The sequence below is a fragment of the Carassius carassius genome, chromosome 37 (assembly GCF_963082965.1).
Source record: "Carassius carassius chromosome 37, fCarCar2.1, whole genome shotgun sequence".
NCBI lineage: Eukaryota > Metazoa > Chordata > Actinopteri > Cypriniformes > Cyprinidae > Carassius > Carassius carassius.
In genome coordinates this window covers 311,858-319,257 of record NC_081791.1, presented here as the reverse complement: position 1 = coordinate 319,257, position 7,400 = coordinate 311,858, and the positions used below count along the sequence as shown (strand labels likewise).

Sequence of the window (7,400 nt, the reverse complement as noted above, 5' to 3'; positions counted from 1 at the left end):
AGCCACCTCGGCCACACCACCTTGGCACGTTTTGAGGTCCCCTCGCCAAGGTGAATGGAATTTCCACTTTTTTTGGATGATTATTGACAGTCAGACTCCAGAGAAGCATTCTGTGCTGATCTGGGCGGGACTGGGCCAAATACCTGCCGCTAGTTTGCAAAAGAAGGTTTTCGACAAAATCCCAAATACCCGAAAATTTCGTCAGAGAGACGAGCCAATCTGAGACCTGCATCTCGTTCGGCTCGAGCCAAGGATTCCGATGACATAAAGCACGTGGCTTTGCGACGAACCGTTTGGGAGTTACGAGCGATGCCGTACTCTCTGTCGCCGCAGAGCCAGCGTCAGGCCGATCGGGGCGAGGCCCGGTGACGTTGCAGACGGGGGAGGGTACTACCATCACACAGCGTTTCAGGTCTCCCAGACTTACCAAAGCCGAGATGGGCATCGTCGTGTCCGGCTTCTTCCCCGCTGCATCAAATCAACATCGCTTCTCGGCCTTTTGGCTAAGATCACGTATCTTGTCGGACGGTTGAGACTGCGATCGCCTATTGGAGGTTTCCTGACTTGAGATCTTTTTATATCTTGAGTCACACAACTTCGAGAGGTACATTGAATTCTGCTGCTTCGGGCTCCAACAAGTTTTAAGGTAAGGTCTTTTAATTATTTATTTGGTTATTTATTTTTTGTATTTATTGTTGTTTTAAGTTTTAAGGCTGTTGGTGCCTCCATCATGTCGGCTGCCCGTGCCGGCGTGCGGAGGCACCACAGCATGCGTTTTTTATTCAGGCAGGTTGAGGGGAAGCTCCTTGGAATGTCCCGTATGGACTTTTCAAGGAAGCTGATCCAAAAGACCTTAGCTTTTAGATCTGACGACCTGAATTGTTTGATGACTCTGCCCTTGAACAAAGGATTTGATGTCAGTTTTAAAACCGCTTCCCTGCTTAATGACTTTTGGCAAAGGTTTGATTCAGTTAAAGCCCAGTTCTCCATGTTCACTGTCGAGAAACTTTCGGATAACACACTTAAAACTGTGATTGTCAGGATGTTCAATGAAACAGTGACTGGAGATGATATTTGTGTTTGGTTGGGTAGATTTTGCACTGTTCGAGGCCAGCCTGTCAAAGTGTTGGATGAAGATGGCATTTGGACATGCTCCTGGCGAATTCCCATTAAACAATGGGAAGACGCTGGGGGCTACCAGGGCCTGAAACATCTGCCTTCCATGATTGTGCTCGGAGAGAACAGAGGCTACATACATTATCAAGGAATGCCCAAACTCTGCAGGAAGTGTTGCAGGTTTGGTCATCTCGCTGAAGCATGCCAAGAGTTAATATGTGGGAAGTGTAGAGAAATTGGTCACAGTTTTGATGATTGTACCAATGGCAGACGGTGTAATCTTTGTGGAGAAACAAACCATCTCTACAGAGACTGCCCTAAAAGTTTTGCCAACAAGCTCAAAATGGCCGCCCCACATGGGCAACAAACGAATGAACAAAGGAAAGAGGAGGCGGTCCCTGAGGTTTTGGCGGGAATTTCAAATCCCCAGCCGGCCTCAGGGATTGGGCAGGAAGGAGGAAGTGGGGCGGCCACAGGGGCGGAGTCAGATATTGAACTGGAAAAAGTCACGGAAGGAGAAGTGAGCGAGGAAGAAACAAGCTCTTCCCTAGAAACGGTGTCAGATTTGGTGCAGGAATCCAGTGGGAGTGAATTTGAGTGTTCACTCCCAAATGCTCAAGTGCAAAAAAGACCTGCGGGATCTCCTCTGGTGGAAACAGAGGAGAAAAAAGCTAGGGCAGCACAGCGGCTTGATAGTTCCGATTTGGAAGATCAAGAACGTATGTGGCCCCTAGAATCCCCAAATGAGGTTTCCTTTTTGCACATCAAGCTAAGAACATCGTCGCCTAGGGAGTTACAAGAGGGTTTCTCTGTAGCACCCGATGTGTCGAGCACCTGCTCTCCGGGCCCCAGTTCATCTGGGAGAAAGGAAGAGCAGGTGAAACAAGATAAAACATGATTTTAAGCATATTTTTGTAGTCTTTTAGTCTTCTGTTTAAATGTCTCATACTGTTTTAACCATACTGCTCATGGCCCTCACTATCTCTACCATAAATGTAAGAAGTGTGAGGTCCACCTTGCGAGCACAGAGCATTTTATCCCTTTTAAAGTCTTTTAAGTCAGATTTGTTTTTACTGCAAGAGTGTGCTCTGCCCTTTTTAAGTAACCACAGGAAGTTGGAGGAGATGTGGACCATGGGGCCCTCAATATGGAGTGGCTCTAACTTCAACAAGAATGATGGTGTCGCTATTTTAATAAAAAATTCAAACATCACGGTGAAGGATAGCACTGTGGTGAGGGAAGGGCGGGCTCTTTTAGCAAACCTGACTTTTTTAGGGAGAGATTTTAAGGTTCTTAACGTGTATGGTTTTACAGAAAAAAATGACAGGTATGAGCTTTTAGAAGACCTGCAGCCCCACATGTTAGGCAGGGCTCCCCTAATAGTAGCAGGGGATTTTAACTGTGTTTTATCAAAAACAGATAGGAAGAGAGTAGGAGAAGATTTTAAGGTCGATAAGACATCGGTTTTATTACAAAATTTAGTCAAGGATTTTAAGTTAGTTGACTGTTTTAAACAACTGCATCAAAGAGAGGAGGGCTTCACCTGGTTCAGTGGTGATGGCGCCAGAGCCTCTCGAATTGACTATGTTTTTACAAGGGACTGCCCGCCAACCGATGCAACATTGACCCCTCTCTTTTTTTCTGATCACATGATGCTGTCTTGCACCCTTTCACTTTCCCCGGGTGTGACGGTAGGAGGAGGGATGTGGAAGCTGAACTGTTCCCTATTGGTGGATGAAGAAGTGGTTAGGGAATATAGGGAGCAGTTCAGCCAATGGCAGACCCTCCAAGACTTTTATGAGACACGTGCACAGTGGTGGGAAATGGTAAAGGACCGGACAAGACAGTTTTTTAGGAAGGTAGGGAAAGATAAAAAGAATAGGGAAAAGAGATGCATGATGGGGTTGCAAAAAAGATTACAAAGATATTTTAATCTTTTAAATAATGGTTTTGATTTTAGCCAAGAAATAACAGATGTAAAAAAAGAAATGTCAGTTTTATCTCGTATCCAAAGTAAAGGTGTTATTTTAAGAAGCAAAGAAAGAGAAATAGAGGAAGGTGAAAAGTGTACAAGTTACTTTTTTAAAAAGATAATAACAAGGGGAGGGGCAATAACCAGTGTTAAGGTAGGAGGGAGGGATGCAAACACAACAGAAGAGATTTTAAAAAATGTAGAGGGATTTTATGAGGATTTGTATTGTAAAAAAGATGTACACGATGATACGGCAAGGGAAGTTTTAAATTTTTTAGTCAAGAATGTTAATGGCCAAAATAAGTTTTTATCCCAAGATTTTAATATTTTAGAATTACATAAAGCTCTTAAAGGTTTTAAAAAGGGGAAGTCCCCAGGAGCAGATGGACTTCCCCTAGAGTTTTATCTTACTTTTTGGGATATTTTAGCACATGAATTATTGGCTGTTTTTAACAACTTTGAGACTCTTGACAGACTACCCGACAGTTTTAGGATAGGGATAGTGTCTTTACTGTACAAAAAAGGGGACAGGACTGACTTAAAAAATTGGAGACCAATCACGCTTTTAAATTTCGATGGTAAACTTTTTAGTAAGATTTTAGCGACACGCATGTCGACTGTTTTAGAGGACGTGATCCACCCGGATCAAGCTTCTGCTGTGCCCGGAAGAAAGATAACAGACAACCTAGTGCTGATTAGAGACGCCATCTGTTACGCGAGAGACAGAAATATTCGGCTAGTAGTCCTAAATTTAGATTTTGAAAAAGCATTTGATCGAGTCTCGCACCAGTACCTCTTCCAGGTATTGGATAAAATGGGGTTTCCAGAGAGGTTTATAGCCTGGGTGGGACTGCTGTACAAGGGAATAGTCAGCAAAATTCTAATAAATGGGCATCTTTCCAAAGCTGTGAACATACACAGTGGTGTCCGTCAGGGATGTCCTTTATCTCCTCTTCTGTATGTGGCTTGCATTGAGCCACTGGCACAGATCTTGAGAAGGGACAAATGGATCAAAGGACTGGACGTTCCTGGGACGGGTGGACTGACGGCGACCTGTGCTTTATACATGGACGACGTAACTCTTTTAGCCACGGACCTTTTATCCATACGAAGAGCACTGGACTTGACTGACTGGTACGGTCGGGCCTCGGGCGCCAAACTCAATAGAAACAAGTCCGAGGCCCAGCTCTTCGGGCCGTGGGGAGACGCGGACACAGGAGGACTTGATTTGGTTTTTAAAGACAATGATTTTAAGATTTTAGGCGTTAAATTTGATAAAGACGGAGGTGGACGAGACAACTGGACTGACTTGCTAGGGAAAGCTAGGAAAAGACTGGGGTTTTGGGGACTAAGACAGTTGACAATTGAAGGTAAAATTTTAATTTTTAAATCTGTGATTTTACCTCTGATTTTACTTGTCTGTTCTGTTTTTAGCCCCCCTCGGCGGTTCCTGGTGAGACTGGAGAGGGCGGTGTTTTACTTCCTGTGGGGGTCCAAGTGGGAGCGCCTGAAGAGGGAGACCATCAAGAAAAGGCCAGAGAACGGTGGAAAAGGCCTCCCAGACCCCCACCTGTTTTTAGGCAGCCGCTTCACCACCCTGCACATTAGTTATGCCATGACCCCATCCAAAGAAAACAAGACGGCTGCAATGGTGCGATTTTGGATGGGGTCTTACCTAAGAACATTGAAAATTTTACCAGTAGACTTGAAAACCCCAGTGTCTTTTAACTTGCCTAAAGAGTACAGTTTTATAAAAAATTTTTTAAAGAAATATCTTTTAGAGAGTGAAGATGTCACCATTTTAACTAAACACAAGTCTCTCATTTCTGTTGTGCAGGACCGGGAACCGGTGAGTCCAGTTCCAGGCCTCACACTAGGTGAGGCCAAACAAGTTTGGAGGAACGCTGCTCACCCCGCTCTCCAGAACAGGCACAAGGATTTATCATGGATGGTGGCTCATGAGATCCTCCCGGTCAGGGCGGTTATGCACTCCAGAGGCATGGCCAAAAACCCCATCTGCCCTCGGTCCGGCTGCAATTCCCCGGAGACCGTCCACCACCTACTCTGGGAGTGCGGTGCTGCGCGGGACCTGTGGGCCAAGACCGGCCCCTTGTATTTCCCGTGCCTACCAGCAGGTGGGGCCCAGTTCGGGTACCAGCTCGCCATCCTTGGGGTGGGCCGGGGCTTGAAGGACATGACAGCACAGGAATTCACCTCGCTCTGGCTCACCCTCAACGTCATCAAGGATGCCATCTGGGCCACCAGAAACCTGCTGGTGGGGAAACGCGTTACGGTAACCCTCCATGCATGCGAGCTAAAGGTAACATCAATGCTGCAGGGGTACCGGACGACGATATTCGGACGGGGGGGCCGGGGCCGCACAGAGAGGGTCCCGGCAGGCACCGACCCTGGCTGCCCGTAGATGCACCCTCACCATTCTGGCTACGGGAACAGCGGGCCAGCGGGCCGGAGGAGAGGGGATCTCCGCTGAGCCTGTAAAGCAGCATCTCATGTCCCTGTTCTGGAGAGTGGGGTGAAGACCGACTTGATAAGGACTCACCCCCGGTCTTGCACAACAGATGTTTTTTTTTTTTTTTTTTTTTTTTTTTTTTTTTTTTATTTGGTTTTTATCCTATAAATTGGTTTTTATTGTGTTTTATTAATGAAATTGGTTTTATTAACATGCATATGAGGCTTGTTTGCTTTTTTAAATTTGTATTTTACTTTTGAAACCGATCGCACCTTTTAAACACACCTCAAATATGGACTTTTAAAAACAAGCAAAACACTGTGGTTTAATCATTTTTTTTTAACAATGATTGTTTCTTTCATTTTACCATGTGTATTTATTATATATTATATGGCTTGTTTTAATGTGTGCTTGAAAAAAAAAAAAAAAATGTGTGTGAAAGTAAAAATGCAAATGGAAAAAATGTAAATGGTGACAATAAAACTTTTTCGAAAGAAAAAAATCTGTTCTTATCAGTTTAATATCTGATACGTCCCCCATCCGGGGACTACATATTAAATGAATTTTTAGATCACGGAGCTGGAGCCGGGGCTTGCCCCGTCCATTCCACGCATCGGCCTGGTATTGCAATGTCTCCAGGAACGGTGTGCTTTCCCTTTTTCGGGAATGCCATTTATTGTGACGAATAGCAGAGCAAGTAATGAGGTCTGCCTTTGCAGGTCCTGTGGTTTATTGCGGACTCTCTTCTGAGGCACCCCCCTGAGGTGTTGGACTCTTCCACTAACGATGCTCCCACCTGAGGTCTCGGAGTCTTTCACTGACGAGGTGATGTATCGAATTCGGTGTGTTTGGTTAAAGGGAGTCAACTAAAACCAGCGTTGGGAAGCAGTTTCCAGGCCAGTAATGGAAGTCGCCCATCCTTCCTTTGTTGGGGTTTACGGAGGGCTAACCGTTGGTGAGGATGGTAGAGACGCAAATTGTACCTCTGGCTGGCCGCCTGGGTTTTCATACTTACCTGGCAGGGGAGACACCATGATCAAGAAGGCGGTTCACCCAGGGCGAGGCTTGTCCATTGCACTACGGCCATGCTGACCCCTGCGAATTCCCCAAATGTGGGAATCTCGACTGCATAATTTATGGTAGTGGGGGACTGCGTTCGCGCTCTCCCCTGAATTAACTGGTGAAACAAAGCAGAAAGATCTATCTCAGTTACTTTTTAGTTTCAGAATGATGAGTCCTGCCACATGCTGGGTATGTGTTTTGAGCTCATTAAACAAAATCACTTACGCTCTTGAAATATCGGTCCCTGGTGTGTGGTTTAGTTCGAATTTTGCACAGACCTCACTTTGCAAGTCGATTGGATTGACTGCAGCCTAGCTGTAGCTGTCTCCATGTTTGTTTTTCGTTGTGCTTTTTCAAATCATATTAGTTCTTTTCCGCTTACAGCGCCACCTAGTGGCCTGTCGCAGCGCCCTTTTACACCTGACCGCTGACTGAGCCCCTGCACAGGTGTGCCGATTTGGGTGAAGGGATCTCACTCCTTCCTGGAGTTATAGCCATTTGAGCCACCTCGGCCACACCACCTTGGCACGTTTTGAGGTCCCCTCGCCAAGGTGAATGGAAATTTCCACTTTTTTTGGATGATTATTGACAGTCAGACTCCAGAGAAGCATTCTGTGCTGATCTGGGTGGGACTGGGCCAAATACCTGCCGCTAGTTTGCAAAAGAAGGTTTTCGACAAAATCCCAAATACCCGAAAATTTCGTCAGAGCGACGAGCCAATCTGAGACCTGCATCTCGTTCGGCTCGAGCCAAGGATTCCGATGACATAAGGCACGTGGC

The 7,400-nt window shown here is 45.8% G+C and overlaps 1 non-coding gene and 1 pseudogene across 1 annotated transcript; both read left to right on the top strand.

The window, feature by feature from the left end:
- Positions 1–6,037: 6,037 nt before the first annotated feature.
- On the top strand, positions 6,038–6,213 carry LOC132118812 (U2 spliceosomal RNA; annotated as a pseudogene).
- Positions 6,214–6,565: 352 nt separating this feature from the next.
- Positions 6,566–6,729, top strand: LOC132118708 (U1 spliceosomal RNA). Its single transcript, XR_009425936.1, has one exon. It is a non-coding gene; the product is annotated as a U1 spliceosomal RNA (small nuclear RNA).
- The last annotated feature ends 671 nt before the right edge of the window (positions 6,730–7,400 follow it).